The sequence below is a fragment of the Sciurus carolinensis genome, chromosome 14 (genome assembly GCF_902686445.1).
Source record: "Sciurus carolinensis chromosome 14, mSciCar1.2, whole genome shotgun sequence".
Lineage (NCBI taxonomy): Eukaryota > Metazoa > Chordata > Mammalia > Rodentia > Sciuridae > Sciurus > Sciurus carolinensis.
In genome coordinates, this window is record NC_062226.1 from 75686589 (window position 1) to 75710994 (window position 24406).

At 38.4% G+C, this 24406-nt stretch overlaps 1 pseudogene; it reads left to right on the forward strand.

Annotated features, from left to right (window-relative positions):
- Positions 1-3499: 3499 nt before the first annotated feature.
- On the forward strand, positions 3500-23935 carry LOC124964146 (peptidyl-prolyl cis-trans isomerase H-like; annotated as a pseudogene).
- Positions 23936-24406: the final 471 nt, after the last annotated feature.

Genomic DNA, 24406 nt, shown 5'->3' on the forward strand with positions numbered 1-24406 from the left:
CTCCTCTAGTTAACTGGCCTGTGGTACAGGGAGCAGGAGGACTTGTGTCTCCTAGCACTTATTTTTTCCCCCCTTTGGTACCAGGAATTGAACCCAATGGTCCTTAACCACTGAGCTACATCTCCAGCCCTATTTTCATATTTTATCTAGACACAGGGTCTTGCTGAGTTGTTTAGGTCCTCACTAAGTTGCTGAGGCTGGCTTCAAATTTGCAATTCTCCTGCCTTAGCCTCCCCAACCACCAGGATTACAGGCATACGTCACTGCACCTGGCCCCAAAGCACTGTTCAACAAATGTCTTAGGTGTTTTATATACAACTTGGGAACTAAAGGTAGCTTGTTACCCAGCATATCAAATGTCTTAAGCATTTGGAATTACTTTCATATTTGGGGTTGTAAGTTCCTTAAAGCTTCATCTGAAAAGAATATACATGACTATCCTACTGGGCATGTTGGCCCACGCCTGAAATTACAGCTACTCTGGAGGCTGAGTCAGAAGGATCTCAAGTTCGAGGTCAACTTGAGCAACCAGTCAAGACCCTATCTCCAAATAAAATATATGTACCCCTTAGGAAATGCTAACAATGACAATTATGCAAAGTGAAACAAGAATGCTTGAAAATGGATATTGTCTGAATACAACTGCGTCAACAATTGGTATAAAAAATGAAGAAGAAATGTTTCCTTCATTTCATTTCTTCCAAGTATTCTGTAATGTGATCCTAGTTTTTAATTTTAAAAATTAATTAAAAGTGAAGCCAGGTGCAGGGGCACACACCTGTAATCCCAGTGACTCAGGAGGCTGAGGCTTCAACTTTGAGGCCAGCCTCAACTACTTAAGGAAGTCCTAAGCAACTCAGTAAGAACCTGTCTCAAAATAAAAAAAAAATAAAGGGTTGGGATGTGGTTCAGTGATTAAGCACCTCTGAGTTCAATCCCCAGTACTAAAAATAAATAAATTAATTAAAATTAGAATTAATTAAAAGTGAAAATTACACATATCTTAGAATGAGTCACAGAAATGGCTGAAATTCCCATGCTATACATTTTCTCATTATTCTGCCATACATACAATTCACTAATTTTCCAGATCCTTTAAGGCAAAGGTTTAGTACCAATGTGATTATGTTTTATGACTCATGTACAACATTGAAGCACTTGCTGCTTCTTAGCTAGGAGGTTAGGATTATTTGTTTTGGCAATAGTCATTTAACTGAACACACAATAATAATGCCAACTATTTCTTTGCCAAGGAATTGTGTTTGTGTTACTATTACAGATCAAGATAAATAGAGAAAAGAGTACAACATGCTGTAGCTTGGATGGAAGACGGGGGTAACTGGGGATGGAACCCTGTGGCATTATACCTCTGAGTTCCAAACTAAATTCCTAGCCCTTTTTATTTTGCAGCATGGTCTCACGTAGTCACCCACACTGGCCTCAAACTTGCAATCCTCTGCCTCCGGAGTAGCAGGATTATAGGCCTGTGCCTCTGCAACCATCAATAAATTCGATCTTGTGGGTAGAGGCATAACTCCCTGTTTATCTAAAAGACTCTCAGTTTATGCCTTTTACAGAAGCATAACTATTAATAGCACTTTTTTTTTTTTTTTTTGTACCAGGGACCCAGGGGTGTTTAACCACTAAGCCACCACTAAGCCACATCCCCAGCCCATTTTATTTTTCATTTAGAGACCTGGTCTCCCTGAGTTGCTTTGGGCCTCCTCCATTACTGAAGCTGGCTTTGAATTTGTAATTTTCCTCCCTCAGCCTTCTGAGCTATTGGGATTACAGGTGTGTGCCACCACGCCCAGCTTAATAGCATCTTTTAATATCAAAATGCCCCTGTTTATAGGGTCACTCTACCTTACAAGTCACATACAACCCTCCTAAAAGCTAATTCCATTCAGCTAAGAAGTTCTTCCCAATTGCTTTAGTGTCTCTGAATACTACAAACTTCCCTCAGTACAATGACAAAAAGGATATTCATTTAAAAGCTTTCATGGTGGGAGGGGTTGGACACAATGTAATGATGACATGACTGTAATCCCAGGATTTCAGGAGGCTGAGGCAGGCAGATTGCAGATTGGAGGCCAGCTTTAGCAACCTAGAGAGACCCTTAGCAACTTAGCAAGACCCTGTCTCAAAACAAAATTAAAAGGGGTGGGGATGCAGCTCAGGGGTAGAGCACCTCTGGGTTCAATCTCTGGTACCAAAAAAAAAGGCTCTCATTAAACTTGGGGGTACAGCTCAGTGGTAGAGTGTGTGCCTAAGGTGCACAAAGCCCTGGGGTCAATCACCAGCATAAATACATAAATGACTAAATAAAATCTAACTTTCATCAATTTTTGTCATGTTTTGCCTAGAATGTATGTACCATGAAGACAGAAACTGTTTTGTCCCTCACTTAGCATTTACATGATACAGCATGAAAAAATGTTGATTCAACAACATTTAAATTGAAGTACAAACCTTATCTTTTTCTTTTCTCTCTCTCTCTCTCTTTTTTTTTTTTTTTTTTGTGGTGTTTTGTTGTTGTCTGTCTTGTTTTGCTTCATTTTGGGAATTTTTGGCACCAGGAATTGAACCCAGGGCTTCCTGCACTCTAAGCACACGTGCAACCTCAGAGCTACATCCCAGGCAATATTTACTCTCTATTAAAGTATCATAATTGCTCAAAATTACCCTCCCTCATTTTTTTTTAACGCAGGGGTGCATAACCATTGAGCCACATCCCCAACCCTTTATCTTATTTTTTATTTTGAGACAGAGTCTCACTAAGTTGCTTAGGGCCTCACTAAGTTGCTGTGGCTAGCTTTGAACTTGTGATCCTCCTGCCTCAGCCTCCTGAGCCTCTAGGATTATAGACATGGGCCAGCATACCTGGTTCTTCCCTCATTCTAAAAGCCATCAAGAAGTAAGTACAACTTGCTAAGCATTCAGATTTTATGGTATTCAGTAATTTTGCTTTTGAAAAAAAAGTGTGAAGAATAAGCAGGCTGAAGTATTTTAGTTTTTTATGGCTTTAGGATGCTCAGTCCAGCATGAGTATATGTACAGGGAGAAATGAACACACTGCACATGTATTATTATCACATTTCTCTCAAATATTTTTAAAAACTGTAATAGAGTAGAAATCAAAAACAACAAAAAGGGGGATTTTGTTTTGTTGTGGGGTTTTCTAAATTTATTTTTGTCAGTACTGGGGATTGGACCCAGTGGTGCTCTATCACTGAGCTAACATACCCAGTTCTTTTTATTTTATTTTTTTTATTTTGAGACAGTCTCCAGTTGCTGAGGCTGGCCTCTAACTTGTGATCCTTCTGCCTCAGCCTCCCAGGGAGTCAAAGGAGATTATTATTGCAAATAATGTGACTCATTCTTAAGATAAGCAGAGGTTAGAAGACACACACTCTTATATGAGCTGTACACAATATTGTAATGAGGTAGTGTAAGGATTTATAACTATCTATAGCCTTAAAGTTCCATCCAGGACAGCATGGGTGAGATCCAGAGAGGTCACCCACTGCTTTTTGATGCTGCAGGTGGAAACAAAACAGAATATGTAACCATGATCGTAGGACAAACTCAAGACCAGGACACCCAGGAAAATTTTCAAGAAATAATTTCTCAGAGGAAACTGGGTACTTGCCCTTCTTTCTCCTCCTATTGAGGTTGAGCACTTGTTGATGCCAGATTTCGTTCAAGAAGTAGAGGAAATGAATGTTTGACATTATTTTTAACAGCAGTGTAAGGTTTTCAGTATAACTTCTTCCCGTCTGGTGAAGCCAGCCCAAGGTTCAAAGGAGTGTGGTCCAACATGAATTGGGTTCTTTTCTTGACTCTCCCAAGACCCTGTCAAAGGTAGCTTCACATCCCATTGGGGAAATCCAGAGAAGAGTGGCATCAGGCCCCGCCCTGCATAGATATGACTTCTGTGTTAAGTTTGGAGTCGTGTGCTGCACTACTCCAAAACCCTCACACACGCTGCTGAACCTGGAAACCACCACTCCACCTCAGAGGGGCACATCACTCCATGATGCACCTCCACTCCTTAAACAGCACCAAGAACTGCTTCAAAAAGTTGCATGCACCTCCTTCTTCCAGAAGCACCCTTATTTTTCTGATTATAAAAGCCGTACACTCTAGTTATAGAGAATTGGAAGAATTCAGAAGGGTAGACGGGAAAGGGAGAATGAGAGAGAGAGAGAGAGAGAGAGAAATGAATCACTGGCAATTTCACCTCTTGAAACAACCATGGTCATTATGGCAAATCCTTTACAAACCTCTCTTTTTGGTATTTGTTGCATTCTCATCAGCTCCTCTACACTTCCTTTGTCATCTCTTTTATAGATAGTGAAGTGGGTAAATACTTAAATTAGGAAAAATTTATTGTGTGGAACTAAGAGTATGGATAAAAGGGTTTTCTTTTCACATTCCTTGCTGACTGCAGTTGGCAGTTAGTAGCAGTGGAATGGTATCTATTAAGAACATTATTTATTCTCAGGCATGGTGGCATACGCCTTCAATCACAGCAGCTCAGGAGGCTGAGGCCTCAGCAACTTAGCGAGGACCCAAGAAACTTAGTGAGACTTTGTCTCAAAATAAAAAATAGAAGGTTGGAGGTGTGACTCAATGGTTAAAGCACCCTTGGGTTCAATCCCTCGTACCAAAAAAAATTTTAAATAAATAAATAAAAATAAAGAATAAAGAATATTATCTATTCAGATAGAAGTCTGACAGTACAGAGTCTCCTAGCCAAAGTCCTTCTCCTAACTTCCAAAACCTCCACTTTTTCTTTGCCAAACCCACCATTACCACCATGTACAGAAAGTATAAATACTGCTTTGCATAGAAATTACAAGTTCCATCAGTCTGAAGGTCGACCAGGGAAACCATAACCAACGTACCACTCTTTTCATGGGAAAATCTGTTCTAGAGTCCAAACAACTTATTTACAAATTAGTGGGTCTGGGGTTGTGACTCAGATGGTAAAGCACTTGCCTAGAATGTGTGAGGCACTGAATTTAATAATTCAGCACCACATATTTACAAATAAAGGTCCATTGACAATAAAATTTTTTTTTAATTAGCTTACAGGAAAAAAAAAAAAAAAACTATTTCTAGGAGGAAGATTTCCCAGGTTGAGATCATTGGAATAAGAGAACAAGAATAAATGTTTGAATAACATTTATGACAAGAGGTAACAAGTTAATCCCAGGTGAACAAAGCAGTGTGGTAAATTTACATAGGATTATGTGGACTAACAGGAGGACAAAAAAGAGGAAAATTCTTCAAAGTAACTCTCTGTGAGGTCTTGTCCATATCCAGTTTTTCCTCATTCTTCTTCTTCATCTATTGAACTCACATATATCAAAACTTGACTCTGAGTGCATGTAAAACTGGTGACTTCTGGAAAAAGTCTGTAGATTGTCCAAATGTCAATTTGCTATTTTTGATATTGCATTATGGCTATGTAAGATGTTACCATCAGTGAAAGCTGGGCGAAGGGTACACAGGACCTCTTTGTACTATTTTTGCTATTCACTCACTGTGAGTCTATAATTATTTCAAAAGAAAAGGAAAAACTCAGCTCCAGAACTTTCTATGGCACATTCTCACCTGACAACCAGAATCACACTATTTTCCAACTATTTGGGCTTCATGTCCTTTCACATAATTCCTGTTCTGCATCTTACCTATTCTGTAATTATCTCTGCCATGTCACTTAGCGTACATGTACATATATGTGCATATACACATATAAATATGTTTTGCATACACTGGGACTGAAAAACATAGACATGTATAATACTGATCACAAGCTGTATTATATGTATAAAAATTAAATCTTCCTAGACTATCTGTTCTATGTCTATAATTTTTCTTAAGGTGCTCAATAAATACTACTTAAGGGACAGAAAAAGTGAGAAGAGAGAGAACAGTTAACCAAGTTGGGTTTTTTTCCCTAATATTATATAATTTTGTACCCAGAAAACATTTATTAGCCCTTTATAGCTTAAAGGCTGTAGAAGTCTCTTTAATCCTAGTTATCACCACAAATAGGCTGTTATCAACAAAGAAGCACAAAGGTTAGTCACCAGCGTGTTGTTTTCATGTTTGCCATAAAATATCTCTGAGAGCTCGTGGAAAGAAATGCTGAAAAAGCACCTTGCTGGCAACACAGTCCACCCTTCCTCTGGGTAACCTTGTCTCAATCAGAAAGTGAGCAGGTCTAAACTGAAAACTTGGGTAGGAAAAAAAAGAGAGAGATAAATTTTAAACTTTGTAAGGAATGTGTACCTTCAAAATCAATATGAACAGAGTCTGCTCATTGGGAAATCTACTGATTTTATAGAGTGTATTCTTAGAACAAGTACTGCTTACTTGAACCACTATTTGTAGGTTTGAGAGTATTGCTTGTAATTTAGGATTAATTAACCGGGTAATTTTTATCCGGCTGGCCCTATTGATACAGAAGAAGCTATAAAATAGTGAAGTAAGCAATGATCAGAAGATGTGCATAGAATTCTACCATTTATGCTTTTAAAGTGAGACAGGACATTTTAAACATACACATACTCTTTGAATATTTGCCACATAGTGTATTACCTTTAGAAATGTTGGGTTTTGTTTTTTATTATAAGAACTAAAACAGAGACAGAGAAACCACATGAAATAAATTGCCTTTGTAAAGTATTACCAGGAGAACACTCCAGGAGAACACTTCCAGACCAAGAAATAAAACTTTGCCAGCCTTCCAAAAGCTTCACTATATGCCATCTCAATCACAGTCCTGTCCCTCCCTCCAAAAGTAATCACTATCTCTATTTTGACAGCAATCTTTGCCTCCCACTATCCTAGCTTTTTCCCTTTGCATTGCTTTATGATTTTACCAACCATGCACATCCCTGACTTCTATATAGTCTTGCCTAATATTTTTTTAAATGGTCTTTTGCATCTCTTGTGTATTCTCTCCATCTTTTTCTTTTCTTATACTTTTTTTCAGCCTATAGGGATTTCCCCTAGCCTGGATTTTCACTATTGCATACTTGAGGTATGTCAACATGCTCTCTCTCCTTTTCTCCCCCGGCAAATTAACAACTGAATCCTGAGGCTTGATCAGATTCAGGTAGTCCCTTTGGCAAGATCTAGATGATGGTATGTTCTTTTTTTATTATTTATTTATTTATTTTTGGTGTGGTACTGAGAATTGAACCCAGAGTGCTACATCACTGAGTTACATGCTCAGTCATTTGCATTTTTTATTTTGAGATAAGGTCTTGCTAAGTTGCCCAAGTTAACCTCAAACCTGCAATCTTCCTGTCTCAGCTTCCTGAGTAGCTGGATTACAGGCCTGCACCACCATATCATACTGACAACTATTTTTTCTCCACTTTTTTTATTGGTGGCTTATAATTGTATATAGTGATGGTATCTGTCGTTACATATTCATATATGCACACATTACACAACGTAACAATATGATTTGGTGAATATTACTCCCCAGCTCTTTCTCCCTCCTTTTCCACCTCCCACCCTTTGGGCCCTTTCCTCTACTGATCTCCCTTTGGTTTTCAGGAAATCTACCCCATCTTTCTTTTCCTTCTTTCTCTCTAACTTCCACATATGAGAGAAAACATATGACCCTTAACCTGCTGAGTTTGACTTTTTTCCTTAACATGATGATCTTTAGTTCCATCCATTTTCCTGCAAGTGTCATTATTTCATTTCTCTTTATGTCTAAATAAAATTCCACTGTGTATATGTACCACATTTTCTTTATCCATCCATCCATTGATGGACACCTAGGTTGGTCCGTAGTTTGGCTATTGTGAATTGTGCAGCTATAAACATGGGTATGCATGTATCAGTGTGAATTGTTCATGATAAATATTGAGGAGTGGTATAGCTAGGTCATATGGTGCCTAGCTTTTTGAGGAACTTCCACACTGATATCTATAGAGGTTGTACTATGACAACTAGTTTTTTTTTTAATTGTAAACACATATCTGATGGGTTCCATACTGTGGGAGCCAGCCTCCAAGATGGCCCCAATGATCAATCCTTATAATATTAAATCCCTTGTATGGTATGCTCCTCTATCATACAAGATTTGGTCTGTGTGACCAAAAACTACAGCAGAAACAATGGCATGTCACTTCTGAGATTAGCTTATAAAATGCATCTTCCATCTTTAGTGCTCATGCTCTACGCGCACTCTGGGGGAGCCATGTTGTCTGTAGCTTATTGAAGAGGCCCATGAGGTATCCACTGAGGCTTCTCCCAAGAGCCACATACAAGAGTATGGAAGTAGATCCTCCAGACTCTGATTCAGATAAATACACGCACAGCTAACAGCCTAACTGCAATATCATTAGAGAATTTGAAACAGAACCACCAGTTACTTGGTTCCTGGATTCCAGACCCTCAGAAACCCTGTGATGTAATGTGACTGGCTTTAAGCAAAGCTTTGGAGTAATGTTTTACAGTGATGATAAGTAATTTAGAATGTGTTGCAATTCTTGTCATTATTGAAATGCAATTTGTCCCATCTTTGGTCAGTGAGAGGCTTTTCATATTGTCTCTTGAGTCCTTTGAGATATTCCTAGAGGTCATTGCTGGTTCCTTGGTTATCTAATATATGAAAAAAGTCTTAGGGGTTTCTTATACATTTCTTAAAACTAGAATCAGCTATTTCTACAAGAAGTCTCAGTTCATCTTATTGGGGATAGTCTTAAAAATACTATGGTCTGGGCTTCTGGTACTTCTTTGGTCATTATTTCTAGATCTTTTCAATATAGAGATAAAATCCCTAGTGAGATATTTAAATTTCTAATTCAAATTCAGAATTAAAAATTTGATTTGATTTTTATATTAAATCTGTATTCTTTTCAATCACATCAAGAATCTTGGTTCTCAAGGACAGAGATAATAAAAGTAAACATCTGTTATTTATTCACTTGTTTTAGCCCCTGTAAACACACAATAAAAATGTATACTATTACTAATAATTATTATTTCTAAAAATTGTTTGAAATAATTATTGCAAATGCTTGCTGCATTTTCTCCCTTTTAAAAAAACCATGATTCCATCATGGGTCACATAACCTTTTATGTATTATATGCTTTCCCTCTTTAATGTTTTTTAGTGTTAGTTCTATAGTTAACCATATACTGTATTTAATGCCCATTACCAGTACTTAATGAGGATGTCTCTAACATTATTCTGGTTAAGTTGCTCTTTAGTAGATTACTCATGAAAAATTCATAGGGACTATGTTATCTGAACCTTTATATTTTTTTTGTCCTTCATACTTGAAGGTCAGTTTTATTGGGTATAAAATCCACAGCTTACACTTTCTTCCATTGAGGAACTGAAACGTGTTACTTCATTATTTTTTTCTGCATAGATCATTGCTACACAAAAATTTAGTGATAGCATGTTTTAGTCAATTTATTTTGTCATGTGACTTAAAGGACCAGATCAGAACAACTGTAAAGGAGGAAAGGTTTATTTAGGGGCTCACAGTTTCAGAGATCTTAGTCCATAGCAGGTTGGCCCCATTCCTCAGGGTTCAAGGTGAGGCTGACCATCATGGTGGAAGAGTGTGGCAGAGGGAAGCTGCTCACATAATGATTAGATAGCAGAGGAAGAAGTGTCCACTTGCAAGATACAAATATATACCACAAAGCCATGATCCCAATTCCCACCTCCTCCAGCCACACCCTGCCACTTCAGTAACCACTCAGTGAATCCCTATCAGTGGATCAATTCACTGATTGTGTTAAAGCTCTGGCAACCCAGTCATTTCTTCTCTGAATCTTCTTGCATTGTCTCACATGTGAGATTTTTGGGGGACACCTCACATCCAAACAATAACATAGCATGATTTTCTTTCTCTAATATATGAATGCTATTTTTTTTTCTAGATGAACAATGTTTTTCTTTCTTTCTTTCTTTCTTTCTTTCTTTCTTTCTTTCTTTCTTTCTTTCTTTCTCTCTCTCTCTCTTTCTTTCTTTTTTAATACTGGGGATTGAATCCAGGGTCACTTTACCACTGAACTGAGTCCCTAACCCCATTTATTTTTTATTTTGAGACAGATTCTCATTAAGTTGCTTAGGACCTCACTAAATTGCTGGGTCTGGCCTCCAACTTCAGATCCTCCTGTCTCAGTGTCCCAAGTTGCTGGGATTGCAGGCATGTGCCATTGTGCCTAGAATGTTTTTCTTTTTCTTTAAAGTTCAGCAATTTTGCCATAATATGTCTTGGTCTTAGTTATTCTAGATCAGTATCTTCAGAAACAGTCTGCTCTTTCAAAAGAGTCACATCAATGTTATGTCAAGAAAACTTCTTGAATTGTTATTCAGTATTTATTCTGGTCTCTTATTTGGGTTTTCTTCTCTAGTGTTCCTGTAACCCATGTGTTAACTCATCTTGGCCTATCTTTGGTAGTTGTGTTTCTTCTCAAACACTTTTTGCCTTTTATTTCTCCTTTTCCAGGCTGGGGAGAGTGCTTGCCTTGCAAGCACAAGGCCCTGGGTTTGATCCCCAGCACTGAAAAAAAAAAAAAATCATTTCTCCTTTTCCTATTTTTTTTCTCCTATTAGCCTATTTCTAGTAAGGTGTTATTTTCTGTGTTCATTTACACTTTTATATCTTATTCTTTAAATTTCTTTAAGCTTTAAACTGTCTTTTCTAATTGTCCTTTAAATGTTCAGTCTTCATGAAATTTTTTTTTTTTCCATTCTGGTAATTTTTTAGGTTCTGTTGGCTCATTTCTGATCTCTTCAATTTCTGATTGTAATGCTGTCTCGTGTTTTCTATCATTTCCTCCTTGCCTATTAGTTTGTTTTGCAATTGTTATCATTTGGATCTTTCTTAAAATTTTCTGGTGTGCTTTCATTATTTATAAAGATTGTTATTTCATCCTTAGTCTCTTTCTTTCTTATAATAATTTTGTTTGGGATTTGATCGTAACACTTTTCTGTTACTCGTTTTATGTAGAATTGATTTTCTAAAATTTAAAGTTAGGGAAGTTCAGGATAGTCTTTTTGTCTGCAGAGAGCTCCCTCTCTCATGGTTTCCACAAAGTTTGCAGGAGCATGACAATTTCTTTCTAGACTCCCAGGGTCCACTGTCATTCCTCACTTTTTTTTCATCCCTCGCTTTTATCTAGACTTCATCTTTCCTCTTTTTCTATATCTCCACTCTTGCTCAACTTTGATTTCACTCCCAGCAATTTTTTCAGTGAATATCTGTTGGTTCTCTCCCCTGTCCTTTTTTTTTCCTTAACACTGTTATATTTTGCAAAGCACTATATTTTTTATTTACTTATTCTTATTTTGCAGTGCTGAGGATTGAAACCAGGACCTCATGCATGCTGGGCAAGCACTCTACCACTGACCTAGCTACCTCTCCAGTCCTTTGGTGGCTAACATCTGTCCACTTACATGAAACTCATGTAGGCCTTAGTGTATCTAGTAACTCTTACTTTGTCCTTAGATGAAGCACAGGGAGGTTCTGCTTTTGGCCTAGGTGATTTGGTGGGCTGGCTGGGTCTTGTGTCCCCATCTGTGGACCTTCTATGATCTAACCAAGATCAGAAGTATATCCTTTATTCATCTTTTCCTGGCCTTCTTTCCTCCCTTCCTAGTCCTGTCCACCTCCCAGGGTGCTGCTTCACTTCTTGAAAGATCTACCCACCCCTGCCAAGGCTCCCTATTGGCTCCTGTTACCTCCTTGGCCAACTGAGAAAGTGCAAGAAATAGCAGCAGGCAGCCTGAGCTGCAGATGGGGGGCCCACAGAGGGCTCCAACTACAGTCTTCTAATCTTGGACTGTCTTGCCTGTGGTCATCTGATTGTCCATCACCAGGGACAGAGGGCAGATAAATGGGGGAGGGGCATTTGAGGTCCCAGAGACAACTTCACCTTAGCCTGGGTGACATTGCGGCATTTCAGGGTAGGTTATCATTTAACTGACCTGCCTTTGTAGTGCTTTTGGTTTGGATTTTGGAAGTGAGGGGTTGTTTGTTTGCTCGTTTTGTTGACACAGAATTTTGCTATGTTACCCAGGCTGGTTTAAACTTCTGGGTTCAAGTGATTCTCCCACCTCAACCTCCAGAGTACCTGGGACTACAGGCATTTACCATAGCAGCTGATTTGCCTTCGTTTAATGTTTTTAAAATTATTTCTAGATAGAAAAGAAATACAGAGCATGCCATTTTTTAGCCATGTGGGAACAAAATCAGGTATGGAGAGGAGCCATAAGAAACTTCCAGGAGCCAGGCATGGCGGCACATGCCTGTAATCCCAGAGGCTCAGGAAGTTGAGGCAGGAGGATTGCAAGTTCAAAGCCAGCCTCATCAATTTAGCAAGACCCTAAGCAACTCAGTAAGACCCTATCTCTAAATAAAATATTTAAAAGGCAAGGGACGTGGCTCAGCGGTTAAGCACCCCTGGGTTCAATCCCTAAAGAAGAAGCCACCTCTGGGAGAAGAAGATGGTTCTTTCGTCTATTTTGGAGCTGTACCATGCATCTCATCTGCCAGACCTGCAATCAGACATCTTTCCTCTCAATTGGCTAGACCCAGAGGCATAATGTTACCGGGATCACAGTCTGATATTACTGGTTGGGATCCAGAATGGGGAAACAAACCCTTTAGAAGGAGTTTGAGGAAGATCACAGTGGCAACATCTTCTCCAAAGTCAAGGCACATATTGCCATGACCTGGAGCACAGGCAAGGGCCCAATTCTCAGTAATAAGGGAGACCTGAGGTCAAAGGGTCAGCAGCACTGGGGTCTTATCAGGACCCCAGCCTGGTTCTAGAAGCCAGTGACAAAAAGGGCTTTCCCAGGACTCAAATAGTGCAAAAGGAATGAGAGTGATCGGGGTTTGGGTGCAGGCTGCGGGGCAAACAAATTCAGGATTGGGGGCAGGACAGCACCAAAAAGCAAGGGTGGGGAAGTGTCCCTGCCAGTCCACTACGACCTCTTCCTATTCTGTGCTTCCTCTGGGGCACTTGGGGGTGGGGTAGTATCACAGGGATGTAAGAGGAGAAGATAAGGACTCCACTTGAGAAGATAAGGACTCCACTTAGACCAAAGCCATTAAGAATGGCAGGAGGTGGCTCTGCAGGACGCTGCCAAATATCCTGGGGCACAGCTGTGTCAGTACCTGCAGGTGTAGGCTATGAAGATATGCACCTCATCCAGAGGACCTCTCCAGCTGGGCTGGGCTGGGGCTGGGGCTGGGACCTCTCAGGATCCTCCAGCATCAAGATTTGGGGCTGCACTGGTTCCAGGGAGCCCTGGTCACTGCTCAGATGAGCTCCCATGGTCAGGCCTACAGGTGGCTTCAGGTCTCAGGTCTGCTACACTCCATCCTAATAGGCCCTGCTCTGCTCCATGCTTACCTTGCAAAAGGAGGGATCCCACCATGGTCTTCTGGAGGAACTGGTCACCTGTTGGCCACTTTGAGTTTCTCCTGTTCTCAGTCAACCTGACATACCATGGCTTTCTTCTGCTACCTCCCACGGAGACGATAGTGACATACATAGTTGTGATTGTCAGCTTTCTCCCTACCTGGTTGTATTGAGGGTTTCCCAGAGTTAACGTCACTTAGTTTGGTATTTACCCTGTTGGGTGCTCTCTGAGCTTCCTGGATTTGTGACTTATTAATTCTAAGAAATTTCTAGTCATTACTACTTCTAAGGTATTTTGTATTCCTTCCCCTCTTCTTTTGGTATTTCTATTACACATATTTACACATTTTGTAACCATCCCACAGGTTCTGGACATACAGTTCCACCTTATTTTTTTATATACTGTTCCATTTTCTTGATGCTTTTTCTCTTTGCTTTTCAGTTTTGGAATTTTCTATGGATATTTTTTCAAAGAAGAGTTATTGACTTCCAGTTCATTCAGCTTTTTGGTTGTAGTTTTGGTGATGTTTGGAATAATGACTTTCAATATCCTTACATGCCAAACCAGAAACAGGGTACGTATTTATTTCGTTACAAATATTATTAGCAGGGTTTTTTGTTTGTTTGTTTGTTTGTTTGTTTTGCCTTCTATTTTACTTGTGGAGATTTGGAAGGACCAAAAAGCAATGTGTTCATTGCCACCTTCTCAAAATCAAAACTAGACTGGGCTCAGTGGTGCATGCCTGTAATCCAAGTGACTTGGGAGGCTGAGGCAGGAGGATCGAAAGTTCAAGGCTTAATTAGCCTCAGTAATTTAGTGAGACCCTAAACAACTTAGTGAGATCCTGTCTCAAATTGAAAAAAAAAAAAAATTTAAGAAAAGGGGACTGGTGATGTAGCTCATTGGTAAGTACCTAAGTGCCCCTGGGTTCAATCCCAAGTACCAAAAAAGAAAAAAAAAAAAAATCAAAACTAATTGTGTGTGTGTGTTTGGTACTGGGGATTGAACCCAGAGGTTCTATAGTACCACTGAGTTACATTTCCAATGGCATTTATATTTATATTTATTTATTTACTTCTGTATTACGGGGATTGAATCCAGAGGCACTTTACCAATGAGATACCCCCATTCCATTTTTATTTTTTAATTTGAAACAGGATCTCTCTAAATTGCCCAAATTGTCCTTGAACTTGCAATCCTCCTGTCTCAGACTCTCAGATGCACCATCACATCCAGTTCAAAACTAATTCTTTTTTTTTTTTTAATGTTGCAGGGAATCCAACTCAGGGATTCATGCATGTTATTACTCTACCACTGATTCACATCCCCAGTCCCTCAAAACTAATTTTTAGTAACAGTAAAGTAAGAGGTACATGCTATAAAGTAATTTTTCCAATTTGAAAAATATAAGTATTTAATTGTAAACTAACAAAAAAATATTTACAGGCAATTTATAGAAGAAACTGAAAGAAACAGCAGGCAATTTTGAAACTCACTAGAAAGCACAGTAACATCAATTAAAGCAATGAAATATCAATTTTAATTCTATTAGACCAGCAAAGATTAGAAAGCAGGGTAGCAGTGTTAACAGGACTGTAGTTTACAGGCACTTTGTATATTGAATGGGGCTGGCAGGGAAGGATGGTGCTGATAACGTGGAGCTACCATTTGGCAGAGAAATACAGCACTCCTTAGTCAAGTTAGATAGATGTATACCCTGTGCTCCAAGACATTTCCCAAATAAATTCTCACACTAGGCCCATGAAAGAACAGTATGAGGAACATCATATTTTGTGGTGGAATAAGTTGGAAATAATATTAGTTTTCTTCATGGGGATTGTAAATAGGTAAAATGGGTGATTTCTCCCATGGACCATTTATATTTTGTTAACAGTTTGAAGTAATGGGAACCACAGCAATATAGACAGATCTTAAAAACCTTAGTGCTTAGTGAAAAAAGTAAGGTTAAGGTTCATAACACATTACCAAGTTTATAAATCTTTAAATATATGCAAAAAAACTAAAATACTATAGTTGAGATGTTGAATACCCCCCAAAGACCCATGAATTGGAGACTTGTTTCCCAGGCCACATGGTACTATTGGGAGGTGCTGTAACCTTTAGGAGATGGGGCTTAATGGGAGATTGTTAGGTCACTGGAGCATGCCATGAAGAGATTTTGGACCCCTAGTTTCCTTATCTTCCTTTCTTTTGCTTCCTAGAAACGTGGTGAGCTCTTTTGCCCTGCCACGTGTTCCACCAGGATATACAAGAGGGCCTATCAGTCATGGACTGGAACTACCAAATCTATGAGCCAAAATAAACCTTGTCTCTTTATACATAGATTATCTCAAGTATTTTGTTATAGTGACAGAAAGCTGACTAACACACAGGTTTTAACACACACACACACACACACACACACACACACACGAGATACATGTTAACCACACTAGAATGGTTGCTGTGGTAGTAAAGAGGAATAACAATAGGAAACAAGGATAAAGGAAAATACAACAAATGAACAGACCTTTACATACATGAAAACAGTAGGATTTATACAGATTAATGATGATAAAGTTCCCTAAACTGAGAGGTAAATTAGCTTACTTCTCAACATCTGAGTTTCTATAAAGTTTAAAGTTTCTTAAAATTTATTTAAAGTTTCTTTAAGTTTATTTAAAGTTTCTCTAAATTTTTTAAAATAAATTTTAATATTTTTCCTCAGTACCTGAACTTTTTGAGAATACCTCCGACCACAAAGTACTATTTTTTCCAGTCCAATTAGCATCTTCTTTATTTTCTATTCTATGACTGCCTTTTTTAGCAGCATTTTCTATTTCTCTTATTCACTTGACCCATTCATTTATTTATTCAAGAAGTACTTAAGTGTTTACTCAAACATTAAGTGTAATGAATTACTAAGGATAGGAAGGAACCTTATGATTCATGATTCCCGGAACCTACGGTATAATGGTGGGTACAAAGCATTAATCGTGGAACCGTTCAAGTAGTCTGAGATAGGACTTATTCAGGATCTTAAAGCAAGAGGCAGATGATGGTTACAGCTGAAGGAATCTAAAGAGAGACAACAGTAAGGGTTGGTGCAGATGGGAAAAGTCTGTCAGAAAGGTCACGGTTGCATTGGATCTTACATGATGAGCAAAGTATACTAGAGAGAGGATTGGGCATTCCAAGGAAAGGACACATCTTGTTATGGGTTGGGTTGGTTTGGTTCTTGATTTTTGGTTTGATACTGGGGATTGAACCCAGGAGCACTGATAGAGTTACATCCCCAGCCCTTTTTTATTTTTAATAAAATAATTATTTTTAGTTTGAAACAGGGTTTGTTCATTTGTAGACTTGTGATCCTCCTGCCCAGTAGCTGTAATTACAGGTGTGTGCCATTATGACCACATCATACACATCTGTTTCAAAGGTTTGGGTTGAATAAAACACAATCAAGAAGTATAAAACCAGACCATAGGAGCTGGTTAAGGAAGGATAATTGAATCAGCAGGAAACAAGTGATAGGGGATGTGAAGCTTTCTCCAAGGAGTCTTGATTTTATCCTGTAGGCAGTAGGAAGTTCTGGAGACTGTGGACTGAGGAGTAGAATAGATTTTCTGTGTTGGATCTCACATCAAATCATGTCAGTACTCCTGGGGATCAGTCCTCTTTTCCTCCATGCCACAGGGTACACCTTGCGCCAGGTAGGTTCACTGAACTCCTACAACCCAATCCTTTTTGCTTGCCTACCCACTTCCAGCCCTTTCTCCTCTCCTTCACCTTCTTCAGTCTTATAACCTGACCTCATTTTTCACTCACATTTTTCCTGCTGGATCAGAAAGTGAAAGAATATAGTTCCTAGAGATTCTGGTAGCTATTTTACAACCTGGAGGAGAAAGTTTGAGAACAGAATACAGATAGACAAAGAGATTATTTTGAGCCATAGGATCTAGCTAATTCTCAAGTCAAGTACTACTACTTCCACTACTGTGTGAGCCAACAGACTCTTCTTTTTATTTTATAATAATTATTGTATAGTTTATTCTATTGAAATATTGTGATGCATTCTTTTTTGTTATTTTTAGATATACATGACAGTAGAGTGTATTTTGATATATTATACATACATGGAGTATAACTTCCTATTCTTGTGACTGTACATGATGTGGAGTTACACTGGTCCTATATTCATATATGAACAAAGGAAAGTTATGTCCAGTTCATTCTACTGGCTTACAAAGATTCTTCTGCTTCTACTTCTATGGTTTCAGTGTCCCCCAAAAGCTCCTGTGTTAATGCAGGAAGTGAAATATCTGCAAGTACTCTAACCTAATTAGTCCATCCTAGTTTGAATGGAGTAACTGGGTGGTAACTATAGGCAGGTGGGGTATAGCTGGACAAGGTGTACCCTGGAAGGGTGCATCTTCCCTATGATCCCTTCCTATCTCTCTCTCTTCCTGGCTGTCATGACCAGGGCAACACTCCTCTGCTATGCCCTTCTGTCAGGATGATTTACCTCATATTGGGTCTAAAGTAATAGAGTCAGCTGACCATGGACTGAACTTCTGAAACCAAGAGCCAAAATAAATTTTTCCTCCTCTAAGTGGCTCTTGTCAAGTATTTTGGTCACAGCAAAAAAAAAAAAAAAAAAAAAAAAGCCAACTAACAACCAGTTTTATTCGTGTGTTCTGTCATTGATCACCAAAAGAATCTGAAACCAAAAGCCTGTTGTCTTCCTTGGAACCAAATCTAATCACCTGGATACAAAGAGATTATTTGCCACAGTTAAGCACTCCTTCAACAAACATGTGTTGAGTGCCTATTGTAGAAAATGCTTGGTCTGGAAGGAGGATTACAGTAAGCAGTATACCATCATCAAGGATTGTGCAAGCCAGGTGCAGTGGTGCACACCTGTAATCCTAGCAGCTCGGGGGAGGCTGAGACAGGAAAATCATGAATTCAAAGCCAGCCTTAGCAATGGCAAGGTACTAAGCAACTCAGTGAGACCCTGTCCTTAAATAAAATACAAAATTGGGCTGGGGTTACAGCTCAGTGGTTGAGTGCCCCTGAGTTCAATCCCTGGCACCAGCGCCCCCCCCCCCCCAAAAAAAAAGAATTGTGCAAACGTTTGTGGAAAGAATCCCCAGCTACAAAATCATGCTCCTATGTAGGAGGTCCTATGCTAGGTATTGGGGACACAAAAGGTTATAGGATAGGATCTATATTCTACAGGGTTTGTCAAAAAATTTTGAAAGATGGCATTCACTTAAGAGAAGCAGCAATCTGGGATTTTAGATTCACGGTTTCCTGTGGATTGACCTCAAACCCAAAGTAAGAAGCCAAAGCAGAATTTTTTTTTTTTTTTTTTGGTCAGTGCTGGGGATCAAACCCAGGGCCTTGCACATGCTGGGCAAGTGCTCCACCACTGAGCTGCACCCCACCCAATAGAAAATGTTAAGTAAGCACAGGCACCATAAGATTTTTGTTTCCCATTGAATTAAAATGAGGTATAAAAGGGAGGAAGCATGTCATCTCAATGTGGAAAAGAAGAGGCAACAAGAAGAGAGGAGGAATTAGAGGCTTGAAATCCCTTATTAAAAAATAAGGAAGAAGACCTGGGGACATAGCTCAGTTGGTAGTGTGCTTGCCTTGCAAGCACAAAACCCTGAGTTCAATCCCCAGCACTGCAAAAAATAAAATAAAATAAAAAATAAGGGATTTTTGTGAACTTCGTCTTCTGACAAGTTAACCACAGTTGTTTAAAAATATTTAAATATTAATAAATATTAATAAATGAATAAATTCAGAAATCCATTTACTTACTCATAACACTATAGATTGTGTGCCTGTTATGAGCCAGACACTATTGTATACACTGGGGTTTCATCAGAAATAAATGAAATCCCTGCCAATGACATTCTATTGCCTACAAAGTCAAAAGTTTCTCATCGAACCCCCAAAATGGCCACTTACATGATTTAATGATGATTCCTACAAACATTGTAAATGTAGACATTTATTTGTTTTTATATAAAATGGGATATGTTATACTTATAATTTTTTGAAGTTTGCTTTTCTTAGCAATATAACTTGGATTGGTTTTATGTTAACAAATACTGATTCACTCCATTCTTTATGAATTATATAACATTCCATTGTTCATTAACAACATGACCAACATTACCATGTTCATTAACATTTTTCTTCCAGTTTTTTTAAAATAATGAGCAACAGTGTTGTAAACAGATGTGTATCAACCCTATAATTTTTTTAAATACTTACAAGAAAAGAGGTATTATGTTCTCCAAAATGGAAGTGTTTTATTCATAGTGAAAAAGATGTGAGTTAATCTCCTTTCAGATAAAGACTCTACCTTCTACTTCCTTTTTTAATTTTTCACTGACTTACTGAGTACCTAATAAGACATTATACAAGCTGAGTGTGGTGGTGCACACCTATAATCCCAGAGACTTGGGAGGCTGAGGATCGCAAGCTTGAGGCCAGTGTCAGCAACTACCAAGACCCTGGGAAACTTAACAAAACCCTGTCTCAAAATAAAAAAATAAAAAGGAATGGAGATGTAACTCAATGGTAGAGTGCCCCTGGGTTCAAACACACTATAAAAAAAAAAAAAAAATTGTTACAAGTAACTAGGAAATATCTTCCTAAATCCATTAATATAAATGCAGAGCAAAAGAAAAGATGATCAATAACTGTTTCCACAGACTTCTGTGTGCCTGGACTGTTCTAGGCTTCAAAGGAGAGAAATCTCTATTTGTCTTGAAATAAAGCATCACCACAGTTGAGATGGGCAAGAAAAGAGTCAGTACTTTTCTAATGAAAATGTTTCTACTGTACCCAAATATCATGTTTGTCTTCATGAAAGAAAATAATTGAAATATCAAGATAGGTTTCACTGATAAAATTGCCATGATTATTTCAAATAAATTTCAGGAAACAAGAAAAAAATCATCTTGCTGAATAGAAACACATAGCTATAAAAAATTTTCTATTAGAACCAGAATTATTTGACATTCAAAATCTGTCTACAGGTATATCACAGAGTTTCCAACTTAGCTATTTCCAATAATCAAAATTATTCATCTTTTTATTCAAATAAAATTGTCTCCAGTGTAATTACTGAGTAGTCCAACATTATTACATCAATGCAGAAAAACATTTTCAATAAGTGTTCAATTAAGAAAGCTGTTTCATTAATAAACACAACAATATTTTTTTCAAAAAACAGAAGTAATTTTGTCGTGCATGCTTCACTGTGCATTTTGACCTCTGAACACTTAAACACAATCATCCACCTAAATGGACTTAGATATAACTATAGTTACAAAATTATGCCTTGCTCATTTAGAGATGTATAAAATCTTGCATAAGAGAAAATAAACATAAGAGCAAAGAAAATGTTCACTCACTCACCATCTTCATCATCACAGCCATTGTAAACTTCAGTCCCCAGACACTGAATTTTATTTTGAAGTTTCCACCCGCCTCTATGATCAGATAAACCTCAGTTTGTGGGAGTGACAAAGAAACAGTGCAGAAGAAAAAACTATCCAACAAATTTGCTTCACCTAGAAGGGAGGAATTCAAATGTGAACTAAAGTAAAAAGTTTTTAACTGCATTTAAACCAGAGGGGTGATATTGCTGTTAGCAGGAACTTGTGACTAAGGTTACCTGGTGAGAAAATGATTAACACTCCTGTTGTCATCTCTGTGTGCTCTCCAGCAAAACAAGACCAGCTGAGGAGCCTTATCAACTCTGGGAATGCATGTTGTAAACTCCCTGTCCCACTCAGCTGCATTTAGCTGGCTGAATTCAACTTTGGAGTCAAGTTATTCTAAATAAAAATGTATTGAGGACTTCTGCAAATTTCATTAGTGGTCATTTTTTTCTAAACTATTATTCTAAAAGGTTTTATTCTTGCTTTTCATTTCTATGTTCCACATTAAAAGACAGATTATCACTTTGACCCTTTTTCTTAAAATTCCAAAGGTTTATAAGTAACATCAGTAGGTTCTCTGTGTTCCTGCAACTTTGTTTGTCTTCCCAACTATGCTCATTTCCAAAACTTGAGTATCCTTTTGAACTGTTGGATCTTACTCCTTGGAGACCAGGGGTACGAAAAAAAAAAATGTGAGAGAGTTAATAAATAGGCCCATATAAGTTGCCTATAAAGTTACATACAAGTTGCTTTTATAAGGCCTATAAAGTCATCAAAAGATTATCATTATCATTATTATTATTTTTTTTTATTGTTATTATTATTTTTGGTACCGGGATTGAACTCAAGGGTGCTTAACCACTGAGCCACATTCCTAGCCCTTTTTATTATTTTTTTATTTAGAGACAGGTTCTCACTAAGTTGTTTAGGGCTTCACTAAGTTGCTGAGACTGACTTTGAACTAACTATCCTCGTGCTCAGCCCCCTGAGCATCTGGGATATCAGGCATGCACCACTGTGCCTGGCTATGTTTTTCTTTACGTGGTTTGCATGCCTTTAATCCCATCAGTTCAGGAGGCTGAGACAGGATTGCAAGTTCAAAGCCAGCCTCAGCAACTTAGCGAGACTGTATCTCTAAATAAAATATAAAAAAGGACTGGATGTGGCTCAGTGGCTAAGTGCCCCTGGGTTCAGTCCCTGGTACCAATCAAACCAAAACTACAGTTATTAGTTCTTCATAAATACTACTAGAAGAAAGGAAATAATATACTCACTCAGATAGGAGATATGGCAGAGATGTGTTTAGATCACCATCTGTGCAGGATGTTGTAAAGAGGGGCCTGAGATGACATTCATTACAAGCACACAGCTTCTCTTAGGCCATCCCATGGAACTCTACTCTACCTACAGAGCAAAGTAGATTTTGTATTTCCTGCCAAATGTGCAATGAGAGTCAAAACTGGGTCTCAAATACAGTGCTGTATAAGGAGTTTAAGAGCTAGTTTTCAGTTGTGTTTATTATGCTATAAACTCACTTTCCTGATAGCCTTTAGATTGCTGATTTAGGAGGAGATGGATGACTCAGAGTTCTTATCATCCTTCCTGAGATATTTTCCCAAAATGACAAGTTAGTTCTAGGAATTCAGAGACATCCTCCTCCCTCAGGACCTCCCCTTCCCATCAAGGAATGCAAGATTTAACTATTTCAGTGCTGCAGATTTTATCTACTTCAGTGCTGAAAACCTATTCTAAGCAAATTCCTTTACTTCCTCTCTTTTCATTCAGATATTGCTTTTGTCTCTGAAATATAACAAGTGCTCTGAACGAGCTTTTATGCAGTGCCTAAACCGGTAGGTACCCTACAGGATGAACTGTCACTGCCTCGGTTCCTTTACTGGATTACAATTAACTAGAAACACATGCACACAAGCATGTAGAAGCTTGAAATCACCCTTTTTGCTTATAATAGTACCTGCTACATCATACACAATGAGTAATCATTTGCCATTATTATTGTTATCCAAAAAGTTGATGCCCACAAATTTATGAAAATAGCTCAAAAAAATAATATCTTCCAAAACTAGAGTTCTTAGTCTATACTCTTTATTTGCTTCTTTCTTTTGATACTGTGGGTTGATCTCAGGATGCTGTACCACTAAGCTATATCCCGTGCCCTTCTTACTTTTTATTTCGAGATGGGGTCTTGCAAATTTGTTGAGGCTGCTCTCAAGCTTGTAATCCTCCTGCCTCAGCCTGAGATTACATGTGTGCACCACTGTGCTCAATTCTTAACCTAGATTTTAAGCAGAACAAAAGTTATTTAAATATCCTGGAATTGCTTTGTAAAATAACTACATATCTTTCTGGGGAAACCGCTGTTAGGGTTTATAAGGTCCTTAATTGAATAGGTCAGAGGCACAGAAGGACAGCCATCACCCATGGCAGTGGTAAATTCAAACCCGTCAACCCTGGGGTGTTCTTTGGTGTTAGCCTTGGCAGCCATGAAGATTGAGCTGTTTGCACACATTGTACCTTAGACAGTCAAGGACTTTAGACAATCTTGCACTGGAGAATTTAGGAGAGTCCCTTTGTCTCCAGGGTGTCCTAAACTGGAAAAAACTATGATTACTTGTCATTATTCCAAGTCTCTTTCTTTTTGATTATAGAAAAGATGGGGTGCCAATAGGATTCAAAGGGAGCACCTTCCTGAAGGATTTCATGATTCAGGGTGGAGATTTTGTTAATGGAAATGATAACAGAGTCACCAGTGTTTACCAGGCACCATTCACAGGTGAAAATTTTAAACCTAGACTTTTAGCTCCAGGCCTTCTTTCCACGGCAAAGAGCAGTCCCTGTACAAATGGCTGTCAGGTCTTTATCACCTGCTTTAAGTGTGAATGGCTGGATGGGAAGCATGTAGCATTTGGAAAAATCATTGATGGACTTGTCATGATGAAAAATTGAGAATGTTCCCACAGGTTCCAACAACAAGCCCAAGTTGCCTGTGGCAATCTCACAGTGCAACTGTGAGATTTAAAAATCAGACCCAAGGAAAAGTTGGTAAAATAGTAGACTGAGCACCCACACACCTTTCACCTAGATTCACCACTGATCAGCATTTTGTTTTCTCATTTTTCCTTGATATTTGTTTTTGCTCTCCCTTCTTTCCTTCCCTTCCCATTCCCATTCTCTCTCCTCTTTCTAGCTCCTCTTTTCTTCCTTCCTTCTTCCTTCCTTTCCCATTTTAAAATCGCAGACTTCCTGATTATACATAATCACAATAATATTATCTAATATATAATTCATGTTCAAACTTCCCAGTCATCCCCAAAATAACTTGTCTAGCTTTGAAACAAAACAAAAAGATCCTAGCCAGTTGTGGTGGCATATGCCTATAGGCCCAGCTAATTCAGGAGGCTGAGAAAGGAGGATCACTTGAGCCCAGGTGTTCAAGACCATCCTGGGCAACATAGTGAGAACCCATCTCAAAAAGAAAGAAAGAAAGAAA